Source organism: Oncorhynchus masou, chromosome 6 (assembly GCF_036934945.1).
Source record: "Oncorhynchus masou masou isolate Uvic2021 chromosome 6, UVic_Omas_1.1, whole genome shotgun sequence".
NCBI classification, from domain to species: Eukaryota; Metazoa; Chordata; class Actinopteri; order Salmoniformes; family Salmonidae; genus Oncorhynchus; species Oncorhynchus masou.
This window is the reverse complement of record NC_088217.1, coordinates 54,954,165-54,966,794: the sequence shown is the minus strand read 5'-3', so window position 1 is coordinate 54,966,794 and position 12,630 is coordinate 54,954,165. Positions and strand designations below refer to the sequence as shown.

The 12,630-nt window shown below is 40.2% G+C and overlaps 1 long non-coding RNA gene across 1 annotated transcript; it reads left to right on the top strand.

Moving 5' to 3' along the window:
• The first annotated feature begins 4,662 nt into the window (after positions 1-4,662).
• LOC135541159 (uncharacterized) lies at positions 4,663-5,870 on the top strand. Its single transcript, XR_010455926.1, has 3 exons — positions 4,663-4,978; positions 5,428-5,584; positions 5,674-5,870. It is a non-coding gene; the product is annotated as an uncharacterized LOC135541159 (long non-coding RNA).
• Positions 5,871-12,630: the final 6,760 nt, after the last annotated feature.

The following is a 12,630-nucleotide window of genomic DNA, read 5'->3' as shown; positions in this document are numbered from 1 at the left end:
TGAGAAGCCTTTGGCTACCCAGACTATTTGCATTGCCCTCACACTTTTATGCTGCTGCTACTCTCCGTTTATTATCTATGCATAGTCACTTTAATATCTCATGTACATATTATCTCAACTAATCGGTGCCTCCGCACATTGACTCTGTACCGGTACCCCCTGTATATAGCCTCCCTATTAACTCCAGTCTTCTTCAACTCTCTGCTTCTCTCAGCTCCCTTCTTAGCATCCGAGTTGATTTTACGGCGTCACTGTCCTTTGCCATACCCCTGACGGCAGAGACAGACTCGGCCAATCTCGCCCATCCTCTCTTTTTGGTCTCTGCAGTGACCCCGCAGTTATCAAGTCTCCCCAACAGCAACCTTTTCCTGGCTGCTATTTCCTCCACCGTCACTTAAAGCTCTCGCTTGTTGAAGTTTGTATTGCGCTTGCCTTTGTTATCCATTTTTGTTTTTGATAAAGCTAGTCTGATGGGTATAATATGTGAAACATAACGTTTGTTTTTGTGTATAAAGGCTTTGCGAGCCAACAAAAAAAAGTAATATTCGAGACATAAAGCAGATAAATAAATGTAATGAAATGGAAATGCTTTATTATAGTGGGCCAAATTCTATACTCCCTGTCATATCGGCTTATTTATTGGTTTCAAGCATGTCACTAATATTTACAAAGTTCCTTAGAACATTGAGGAATTGCATTTCCGAACTATCATATGAACTTATTTTTTTCCTTAAACTTCTTACGTTTTTTCATAAGTAGTGTTTTGTGAATCCGGCCCCTGGTTCGATGTATACCTAGCATGTATGGTATTGTGGTTGGAATTATTATGAGGTAACAGATGAGAAATGCCGATTAAAACCATCAGCTTTTTCTGATCTACTCAGAATTCTCCCATCAAGAGTATTTCTTTGAATATCCCATGCCTTGCATTTGGCAAACACCTATAGATGGCCTCTTGGACAAATCCAATTGTATTGGTCACATACATGTGTTTAGCAGATGTTGTTGCCGGTGTAGCTAAATGCTTGTGTATCTTGCACAAGACGTCGAGGTGCATGGGAGTCGACTCTTTCGGTGCCTTCGAGTTTGAAAGTTTTATGCAAAAGTTAAGAGGCTTGTCAGAACCTGGAGCTTACTGTTGTCAGGTTGTTGAGAGGCTTTCTGAGAACGCAGCTGTGGGAGTGCGGAGAGTAGAACATTTAGGTGCAAGAGGAGAACATGCATCAGGGCCTCTGCCACCAATCTTTCATTGTGCGCGGCAGTACACTCAACGCGACAGAGCTTTTCACCCTCAAACTAGACCAAGCCAAGAGCCATGTATTTATTCAGGAGAAGGTCGCAAAGATCAGGAATACCATTGTTGAGGAGGAGGCATATCTGGTGTACTCAGAATTTGTCCATCAAGTCTTGAATACCCAATGCCTTCTTCTACATTTGGCATACACTTAGTAAATGGCCTGTTGGACACAGCATACTACTGCAATGTTGGACTGGTAGAAGGTAAGGCTTTCCTAATACGTCATGGAAGACAATTTGTTGCTGTGCCACTCATACACATCGACTGACCATTTGAATCCACCCCCACACCTGCACCATCCCACCCATACAACAACTCTCAGCCTCTTGTCCATACAACAACTCAGCCTCTTGTCCATACAACAACTCTCAGCCTCTTGTCCATACAACAACTCTCAGCCTCTTGTCCATACAACAACAACTCTCAGCCTCTTGTCCATACAACAACAACAACTCTGTGTCTTGCCTTGATCTGTTTTGGCCCTCCTCACATCTCAATACATTCAGTAAGTGGAACTGTTAGTTACTTGACCACAGCTAAATGGTTAACTGCAAACAGTTACATGTCACAAGTTAGCCTCATGTAGGCCACTAAGAATGATTCAATAAGAATCTGTATATTTAGCCCTTTTTCTACATTTTATTTTGAGTTGTATTTGTAATTAGCAGTAGACAAACAGCTGTCTTACAAACTCACCTTTTCCCCTGCTTGCAGCCTCACCGTCCACCAAAGCCTGTTCTCCTGAGCTGCCCTGTGATCTGCCATTCCAAAATACAGTGAGCAGTTACCTGCAAGTAATTCTATCAATCCACACTGTCTTGTCTTTGGATCTCTTAACCTGTCCCAGGTAGTATAATCAAGTCTACCCAGCTGATTTACTGAATGAAATATTTTTGTTTGTTTTTTTGTATTAGATATGTACCTCATTGTTCTATTTGTGAAGGAAAACACAACTGGACCAGTGGCACAGGAGTGGTTTAAAGATGGGCTGGAATGGTGGCCTCCTTATGTAAGACAGGAATACAATTATTGACTGTCAAAAAAGGTAAACTCCAAACCCCCACAAAAAGCTGTAAGCAGTTTGCTGCACGCCTGCTCTTCCAAACAGGTCATTCCAAAAAGGCTCAGTGTACAGCCCTTCTGATGTTCGGATGTCCGGATGATGTTCTGATATTGTTAATATCACTACACATACCCACTAATTGGTGTCTGGCGCTGATATCTTCATTCATGCTGAATGGCGCCATGTGTTTTAACAGGCTTCTATTTACAGAATCATTGTAAAGCGGTGGGATGTAATTTGTAACATCCAGACCTTAACACTTCAGAAAATTTAACAAGTGAGCACGTATTTGTTTGACTGAATTTCTCCACATTTTAATTTGTTTCGTCTACATTGCAGCAAGTGTTTTAAAATGTGTGGTTTTTTTTTGCATGATGAATGGTTTGCCATAAGTATTCAGCCTTCTTTCAATTTAAAAGTGGTATGCATGTGGTAAGAAAGTGTAAACAAGTTAATGAATTGCCTGACTGGGCTGATGGGACAGTGGATGTGCAGGGATTTCTCAGATCAGAAAACCAGTAGCCTGTCTACCCATTGCTATGCTTGTTTTGACCAACCCACTGTATAAATTCTAATAATGATTAATTTACATATTTAGACCCTCATTGTCCTCATCACCCCCGCCGTCCTCGGAGGAGGAAGAATACCCACCCCCATGTTCATCTTCACCTCGGCCTCCACCAACCCCTTTTACAAAATATAGGCGCCCCTTACAGAGATGGTTTATAAAAGTTAACTCCAGGCATTCCACTACCAACTGACCACTTACTTACCCTAAAGTAAACTTAACCCTAACCATTTGCAGTGTTGATAGTTTGAGTATCTATATGGTTTAGAATATTTAGGGATCGGTCCAAATACAGTGTGATCAACAACATGAATGAATGATTGTTCACTTCAAGCCACAAGACCCAGTTGGAGACCAGAGATGGAGACAAGAGCAGCGTCAGTCGGGTATCAAGGGCCGACCTTTTCAGGATGTAAGTGTCCCTTACAGATGGTTTATAAAAGTTAACTCTCTAGGCCTTCCACTACCAACTGACTAACCACTAACTTACCATAAAGTAAACTTTATCGTAGAGTATTTAGGGATCTGTCCAAATACATTGTGAACAACAACGTGATTTTAAAATATATATATATTTTTGTTCTCCTTAAGCCACCATGTCCATGTATTTAATTAGGCAAGTCAGTTATAGAACAAATTCTTATTTCCAGTGACTGCCTAGGAACAGTAGGTTAACTGCCTTGTTCAGGGGCAGAATGGCAGATTTTTACCTTGTCAGCTCAGGGATTCAACCTTGCAACATTTTGGTTACAAGTCCAACACTAACCACTAGGCTACCTGCTGCCCCATGAGGAAGCCTCTCTTGAATGTAAGCTATTTAATGAATAAAATTAAAAATAACAACAATAACTCTTTACTCTCTTTCTCACAATGGTACTCACAACGGTCTCTCAACTTTCCCTAGGTCACCCAACGGCTTATCCCATCAAATTGCACTGGTATATCTGGCCTCATCTTTCTATTGAAATCAGAAAACTGCTTTGTATTAGTACTAATGGAATTGAAAGTTTTCATCTAACAGCAGTTGAAAGGATCGAACTTGAAAAGCTGGGGGAGCTTCAGCTCAAGGTGGCGCATCTGACTAAAATTGTACAAGTAAGAACTGCAATAGCTCTACCGGGCCAAGAACCACAGAGGGATGAGGAGGACAGGAAACCCATACTGCCACAACTTACATTGTAGGAGCTCTATGACTTGGACCAGCACATTAAATATTTTTATAATATGTTCTCTAACCCTTTCATGGGCTACAGAGGGATTCACAACAACTGTGTTACAGTATAATTCTTAATAACCTTTGTGTTCTAGCCCAACAGTTCTTTATATTTGATCTACCTTCACACGAGCTCACCCAGCAGCAGTTAAAGTGTGTATAGTGTTGGATAGGAATTGGTAGTGTTGGATAGTGTTGGATAGGAATTGGTAGTGTTGGATAGGAATTGGTAGTATTGGATAGGAATTGGTAGTATTGGATAGGAATTGGTAGTATTGGATAGGAATTGGTAGTATTGGATAGGAATTGGTAGTGTTGGATAGGAATTGGTAGTGTTGGATAGTGTTGGATAGGAATTGATAGTGTTGGATAGTGTTGGATAGGAATTGGTAGTGTTGGATAGGAATTGGTAGTGTTGGATAGGAATTGGTAGTGTTGGATAGTGTTGGATAGGAATTGGTAGTGTTGGATAGGAATTGGTAGTGTTGGATTGGAATTGGTAGTGTTGGATAGGAATTGGCTGCAGTGCCCCGGTGGAATGGGTTAAGAAAGGCTATTCTAGTTTACCTCAAAACACAACTCATTCAACTAAAATGAGTTGATTAGTTGAGTCTGGTGTTAGTGCTAAGTTGGAACTGTATTAGTGTGCAGAAACATATCTGGTAAGACTTGAACTTTTATGTTCTGAAAGTATAACAGGCAGATTTGAAAGACAATAATTGTTTGCATTAACATTTTATTTTCCGGTCTCAGTATTTTCGGATCTGACCTAGCCACCCAATTAAATTGGTGCGGGAGAGGGCATCAAGACGCGACATGTGAAGGACAACATAGTGGGTAGGTTCAACTATTACTGTGATATTTTTCTGTTTTATGATTTAGTAAATGAAAGCAAAGACCTTTTGTAAATGAAATGGCTGTTATTATACAGAAGCTCTTAGAAATCAGCTAGTGTAAAGACAACAGAGAGAGCCCACCCACAGCACCCACTGTTCTAACAACCACAACAAATGTGGTATATTCCACCTTGCCTTCTTCTTATCCTCAATAATTATGCTGTGCATGTTCGGTTGTCTCTGGCTGGAGCAGCCTTGTACTTTTTTAGTTGTCAATTAAATCCATCAATCCCTCCAGCCAATACCCACACATATTAAATGCCTTTAAAACCCATGAGAAGGAGTGTACAAGTGCATACTTAAGGAAAAGTGTGGAGAATTGGGATGTATCACCACTCTTGTTGAATCGAAATGTACTGATACTTTTTTGCTTAATATTTTCCCTTCTAGTGTCAGTTCTTAGAAATGCAGCTCTGTTAGAAATGACAGAGGCTGATGTAGAGAAACCTGTTAAATTGGCTCCGGCTGAGCCAAGACGGAGCAACAGGGAGGCGAAATAAGGCCCAGTGGACTAATGGAAGAGAGCAGAACAAGAAAGTGATGAAAGGTAGGCCTACTGATCAAGCTACAGCAGAGATGGAGCTTCTCATATACCAATCTATAATAAGTTATTGTTTGTCTCCCTCTCCCAAACAGTCGGGTTCAAGTCTGCCAGCAGACTTTTGTTGAATCCCAAACGAACCCCTTGCCACCACCAACTTGCTCCATTGGCAAGGGAATGAATAAACCCTTCAACTTTGGGACACACTCGTGACTTGAATGAGTATAAAATGTAGCTCTACTATGATGAGACTGCGATGCTGATATGAGCCCTACATGCATGATGCCCACAGGCTGAGAACAAGATATATCTCAAAGTAATGCCTGGAATGCCATAATATTTGTTGTGCACAAGACCAAGTGGAAGAAACCTATTGATGTGATGACCACTTGACCTTTCCTCTAGCGCCACCATCAGGCCTTTATTTCCATTTTGTTTTCCATTTCCACTTTTACAGCTGCTTATTTTCTAGTTGGTATGTGTACTTAGTTCAATAATCTGCTGCAGATTGTACTATTTTGTTTGTTATATAATTCTATAGATGATAATGTTAATTTATTTTAATTGAAGAGGTTAATGTATATTTCAGTTATTTATTCGTTAAGAAAATGTTCCATTCAAAACTTTTACCATTAAAATTACATCTAGACTGTTAAATATGGCCTTTAGCACAATTCTTAGAGGGTATCAGTTTTGCATCAAATAGTGAATTCCACTGTATGCAGAACGTTGCATGCATGTCTGTACAGTGTTATATTTTCACAGCTCACTGTCAGGAAATATCGTACAGTAAATATTGGACTACAAGAGAGTTGCAAGCTTGCAAAGGTAGAGTTATTTAAAGCTTTGATTGGGTTCTAGATGTGTGTGGTTACAGCAATTGCCCAGGGTTGGTGTGGCCTGTGGTGGTGGGGCCCAATGATATCTTTTCATGGGGCCCAAAATCCCTGGTTGCGCCCCTGATAGTACATCACCTGGACGTTATATGTCATTTTATTAGGCATGTCTTACTTTGGTTCAAAGTAGCCTAACCAAAATCCGACCATTGACAAAACAGTTCCTCATTAACATTGTGCCATTGAAATCAGCATTACCTCTTGTTCTGTTGATTTTCAAATAAACGTTATTTTCGATGTCCAGAAGCCAAAAATGCAATCCTAATCATATTAACTGCCCATGATAGTTAGATCTTCTCTTTATTTTTTCTCTCGCGAATAGTGGCATCTCGGTCACATGACACATCTAGCATTTGAGGCACCGGTGCGCTTTGGGAGAACTGTGCGCTTTGGAGAACGTGTTTTCCCGCCGGTTGAATTTTGGGAACATCCGCGCGTATCGCCAACTGCGGTGTGAGATTGCTGCACTTATAATGTGAAGAAATAGTCAACATTTTAAGATACAAGATATCAAAGCATTTATCTGCACCGTGGGCATGGCTTCTTAATAATTACAGGGTTTGTGTGCTTTGTTGAACAGCCCGTTAAAATGATAAAAATATATATGTATCATCAATTATGGCGGGATGCCTATCGTTTCGAGCCCCGAGTCATGGTAGCAACTTGTGTGTTTATCGTGTTAAATTCTGTCTATTGTACTTTGTCTAAAACAATTGATGTGCCTGTTTAAAGTGCGCATATGTTTTTCCTCATTTGCGCCTGTGTCATTTCGTTGTTGACCATAGGACTTATTGAAAATGTATAAGTTCTCAAAGCAATTCTCGTTTGGTATATTGCTCTTAATTTGGACAAGCATTTCCTCCTTTTTGTCTACTGCGTTCTTGGACTCAAACATTGGCTTTTTTTGTAAATGTAATCATCACATATTCACTGCTCTGAGCCTATAATAAAACCCTAATTGCATCTTTATCGAAGCAACTGCACACTCTGCATAAGCTATATTTTTGTTAAATGTGATGTTTCTATTTCTCTGTTCCTTGCTTCTCTCGTCTCTGTGCGGATGGAAAAGCAATAGACGAATAAACTTGAACTTAACTTGAATATTCTCTTCATTTTACTCACAAACAAAATCACCTATTGTCTAGTGAAGCATATCGTTTTTATTATTGCCTGTATAATTTAGCTATTTTCCATTTAAATTCGATGTTTACACTCATTTAGTAAGGGTCATTCAAATCGTGTAGTGAAACATTATTTGCTGTTTGAGGGACCTCAACGTTTTTTTTAAATGTCGTCTGTAGTTGCAACAGTCTCACATTCAATTCGTGCATATATGTACATAATGCATTTCAGCATATTTCGTGCGTTTTTGTGTGGCTTAATTCGTGAGAAAAGACACGAATTTATATGTTTCTAAATTCGTGCAAAAAGATGCAAACGCCTACTGGTTAAATTTGTAACAACCATAGACGCGATAGTCTATTTAATTTTGTTATTTTTTATGGCTAATTCAACGTTGTGAATATACATAAATGTTGTCTTTGTTTTATAATGTGTCGTATGCATATGCACCGTTTTAGACTTGCTGATCATAATTGTTGAGAAAATACAGTTACGTAAAAAAATGGTTTTATTAATGCCAATGCTGTTTTCTATGCTTGATTTCGCTTAATACTTTGGTATACTGGTGCACTTGTAATCAGAAAGGCAATTGTCGTGTAGGCAACCGTACACGATTTTCTTCATAACCCATTTCAATTTACTTCAATGCATTTATTACATGTTAAACAAGTTAATGTAAAATAATGAATTACGGTCATGTCAATCATGTTATATACTTAGGATACTGTAACGCGTTCAACCAGTTAGCAAGTCAGAAATGTCAGTTTCCTGGTACCGACTAGCACTTGAATGCAGTATTATACTGGCTTCACATTCTCGTGGGAAAATGGGAAGTTGTAACTCCAACGTGATTGTGTTCAAGTGCTTTTGAAGTCGGAACAATTCTTAAACCAATAAGATTGGCAACATTATTTTCTAATTTCCCACTTGGAGGGTCATTCAAGTGAAAACGTCCTATTCGGGACGAGGAATTTCCGAGAACTCCGACTTGTCCAGCCTTCATACCCATTCACGACCACCGCGGAGTGAGTGTCAGTATCCTACTATGTGTCTGTGCAGTCAACTAGTGTAATTGCTTGTGAAGTAAGTATGGTGATTATTATTAAGGTTCTGGTAGTCAGATACAGGCTATACAAACAATAACTATATAATTAAGACTAAAGTAAAAAAGTAATAATGAAATGCAAAAAATTACTAACAAATGTTTGGTTGCTTTAAGACCAAGTCATATCTACACAATAATATTGGAGCGGTTCCAATGTTTAGCCTACATCCCAATGGCAAATACTGTTTTCTATGCTTGATTTCACTTTGTGTGGGTGTTGTTGCGCTCATTGCAGTCAAAACATATGTTGGCCGATCAAAACCCTTGCGGCTGACGTTGCTTTCTCTCCCTAAATCGTACGAAAAAATAACGGAAAACTGACCCAAGATCAGTACTATACATAGACAACTTCAACCCAATGTAATGCGGAGCGCGTTCCAGCACGTCAACACAGTCGGCTGCAAGGGAGGTTACTTTATGCGTTGTTCGGATTATAAAAAAATAAAATATACGCATTTCCAGGTAGTTTGAATGTATATTCTTAGTCTGTGCAGAATCTGTGTATATTGACCTACAACACAAATGCGCATCATGCCTACAACAAAGGCAACTTGGAACGTACCCGATCATTCTCTTTCCCGGAAAGTGAAGTATGCAATAAAACAACGTGGTTGTAATCGCAAGTATGTAATGTTATGGAGATTGATTTCTAGCTTTTTACGACATTTCTCAAACCACTATGTATTTTCACTGATCTGTTAAGGTTTTCAATGAACATCTTAGCTATAGGCCTACTCAACATTTTCAGCGAACTAGCTAGAGCAAACTAGCTAGAGCAAACTAGCTAGAGCAAACTAGCTAGAGCAAACTAGGCAGTCAATGGAGTTTCATGGTGGGCGGGGGGTTTTGTTCTGGGCAACATCTACACACCTGATTAAAATAGTTTGAGTGGTTAATTACTTTAATCTACATGTGTCAAACTCCTACCATGGGAGGTCCGAGTGCCTGCAGGTTTTTGCTCCAACTGTCAAAAGGGGTGTACGGGAGGCAAAGTCAGGTGCAGGAGAGCAGAGTGTTGTGAACAGGCGCACTTTAATTCCGTTCCAAAATACACAGCACTTAAAAACAATAACATGCCAAAAACACGGAACATGACAAAAGTAAAGCGCCCGACAATAATCCACAATACCAAACAAACAATTACACACAAAGACATGATGGGAAACAGAGGGCTAAATACATGTAGAATGATTAGGGAATGAAAGCCAGGTGTGTATGCGACAAGACAAAACAAATGGAAACTGGAGCGGCGATACCTAGAAAGCCGGTGACGTCGATCGCCGCCCGAACAAGGAGAGGAGCCGACTTCGGCGGGAGTCGTGACACCACCCTTGATTGATAAATGAAGGTCAAAAATGACCAAGGAACTCCGCTCACCTGGTTAGGTTGTCCAGGTGTTCATTGAAATGAAAAACCAAAAACCCACAGACACTCCTCCCTCTGTGGAATGAGTTTGACACTCCTGTCTAATAGAGCTCGTTCAACTTGTCTTTTCAAAGCCTTTCTAAAGACAATTGTTTGCTCCACAAGATCTAAAACGGCAAACAATGGATGAATTGGACTCACCAGACAGCAATGCTCCCATCCACAGTGAATGTGTATCTATCCAATGGTCATCTTATTATCCATCATTCACATTCTTTACATTTTTGTACATCACCTGTAGTTTTTGTACATCTTAATGCTCAATTAAACATGTTTATTAAAATAAGTATCCTACATCCTACATCCTAAATACAATTCTAAACTTGTTCTATTCTGTTTACCCTGCAGCTCCAAATAAAGACCCTTCACACCTACCACCCTTCTATTCAGACCACTCAGACATACGGCTGACACCTTTCGTCTCTCTTGCTCTCTCTCTCCATCCTCTTGATACAGATCTCTTGATCCATCCTCTGGCTGCATTTTAAGTAACTGGAGACTTTTTCGCTTTTAATTAATTCATCTTTCTTCCCATTTATTTTGTTTTCAAAAACCAAACCGGGTTGTAGTTTCAAAATGCCAACCAACTGGAGGAGATTATTCAAAATTTGTAGCTTAAAATAAGTAAACATCTCACTGGCCCAGGTACTGTTTCATCTGTGAACTAACGACACTCATTGCACTATGCTCCTGAGGCTATGGCAGGCAGCCTATATCGAGGTTACAACAGTTAGTATGGCACATTTTTACATTACAGTGTGGCATGTGGGGTAATGTTAAAGTCTCAGGCTTTGTTTAAGTACCAGGTGAGGTCCATTATCAGATCCGACCCATGTGATTGAGTCATTGAAACCCACGTTACCTTCAAAACACACATAGCACTTCTTTAATGGGTTGAGAAGGGTCGGGGCTTGATGTTTAATGTGAACTCGTCGTCAGCTCCTTAGTTGGCCAAACTCTCTTTATTAATTGCTATTGTTAGTATAGTTTATATCTCACAATCTCTAGTTCTCCTTGGCAATTCAAGCCCCATTGCCAGAGTGGACCTCCCTGGTGCAACATCAGTCAAAGTTATGTGTATAGGGCTATTTTTTCAGACACGTTTGTATCCATCTTTCATGCAGAATAGCTCCAGCCGTAAGCTGTGTCCTAGTTGTAAAACAGCAATAGGAGGAGCATCAAAGAAGTGCCAGTTCTGTGGTGCAAAAATACAGCTAAAGGTCAAGTTAGAGGCCCAAAAAATGAAGGCAACAGATGAATGGGCAAATAAGACAATGAAACATGGAAGATATGCAACCATGGTTAATGCAGCAAACAAGCTGGTAAGCTTTATTATGTTTTCAATTAAAAAGATTTCTGCATTTCTAGCTTAGGGAAATGATAGGCCCTATGCACTTATTTGTTGTTGTCTCATTTAAGACTGTAAATCTAAATGTCATTATTTGACTGATATTTGTTGTGTTTCTGGAAGTTATTTTGTCATTAATGATTCCAGGTAGATAGGTTCCACAAGGTAGGAGTGTACCCCATGCTACTCCTCAGGAAGAGGAAGAGGGATAACATTTTGTCGTCAACGGCACTGTCCCACAGTGGTATGATGAATCAGACCACAATGGCAGCAATCCAAAGGTTGTATGATGTATGAGGCAATTGTGAAAAGTATTTGGACAGAAATATGTATGCTTGTCTACCTTAAGACCCTATCCCTCAACCACCACATCCGTCAGACTGTAAAAAACAAATTATTCAACTTACGCAAATCCGCCAAAGTCAGCCCCTCCCTCTCCTGTCCTGCCGGCCGAAACTCTAATCCATGCTTCCTCTCCCGAATAGACTTTTGCAACTCACTACTCCCCGGCACTAACACAAACTCCCTCGATAAGCTCCAAATGGTTCAAAACTCAGCAGTCCATCTTCTAACCCACACTAAATCATCCTGGTAGCATATCACCCCCATCCTCTGAACTCCACTGGCTCCCTGTCTCCCACCGCATTAATTACAAGATCCTCCTGACCTAAAAAGCTCTCCTTCACCTTGCCTCTTTTGTGAGTTCAATTACAGGCTCAAAATGGCAAGAAACAAAGAACTTTCTTCTGAGAAATGAAGACTATTCCATGAGAGAAATTGCCAAGAAACTTTAGATCTCCTACAAAGCTCAGTAATATTCCCTTCACAGAACAGCGCAATCTGGCTCTAACCAGAATAGAAAGAGGAGTGGGAGGCCCCGGTGCACAACTGAGTAAGAGGACAAGTACAATAAAGTGTTTAGTTTGAGAAACCAATGCCTCACAAGTCCTCAACTGGCAGCTTAATTAAATAGTACTTGCAAAACACCAATCTCAATGTCAACAGTGAAGAGGCGACTCCGGCATGCTGGCCTTCTAGGCAGATTTCCTCTGTCCGGTGTCTGTGTTCCTTTGCCCATCTTAATCTTTTCTTTTTATTGGCCAAGGAACACAGACACCGGATAGAGGAAATCTGCCTAGAAGGCCAGTGTGCCGGA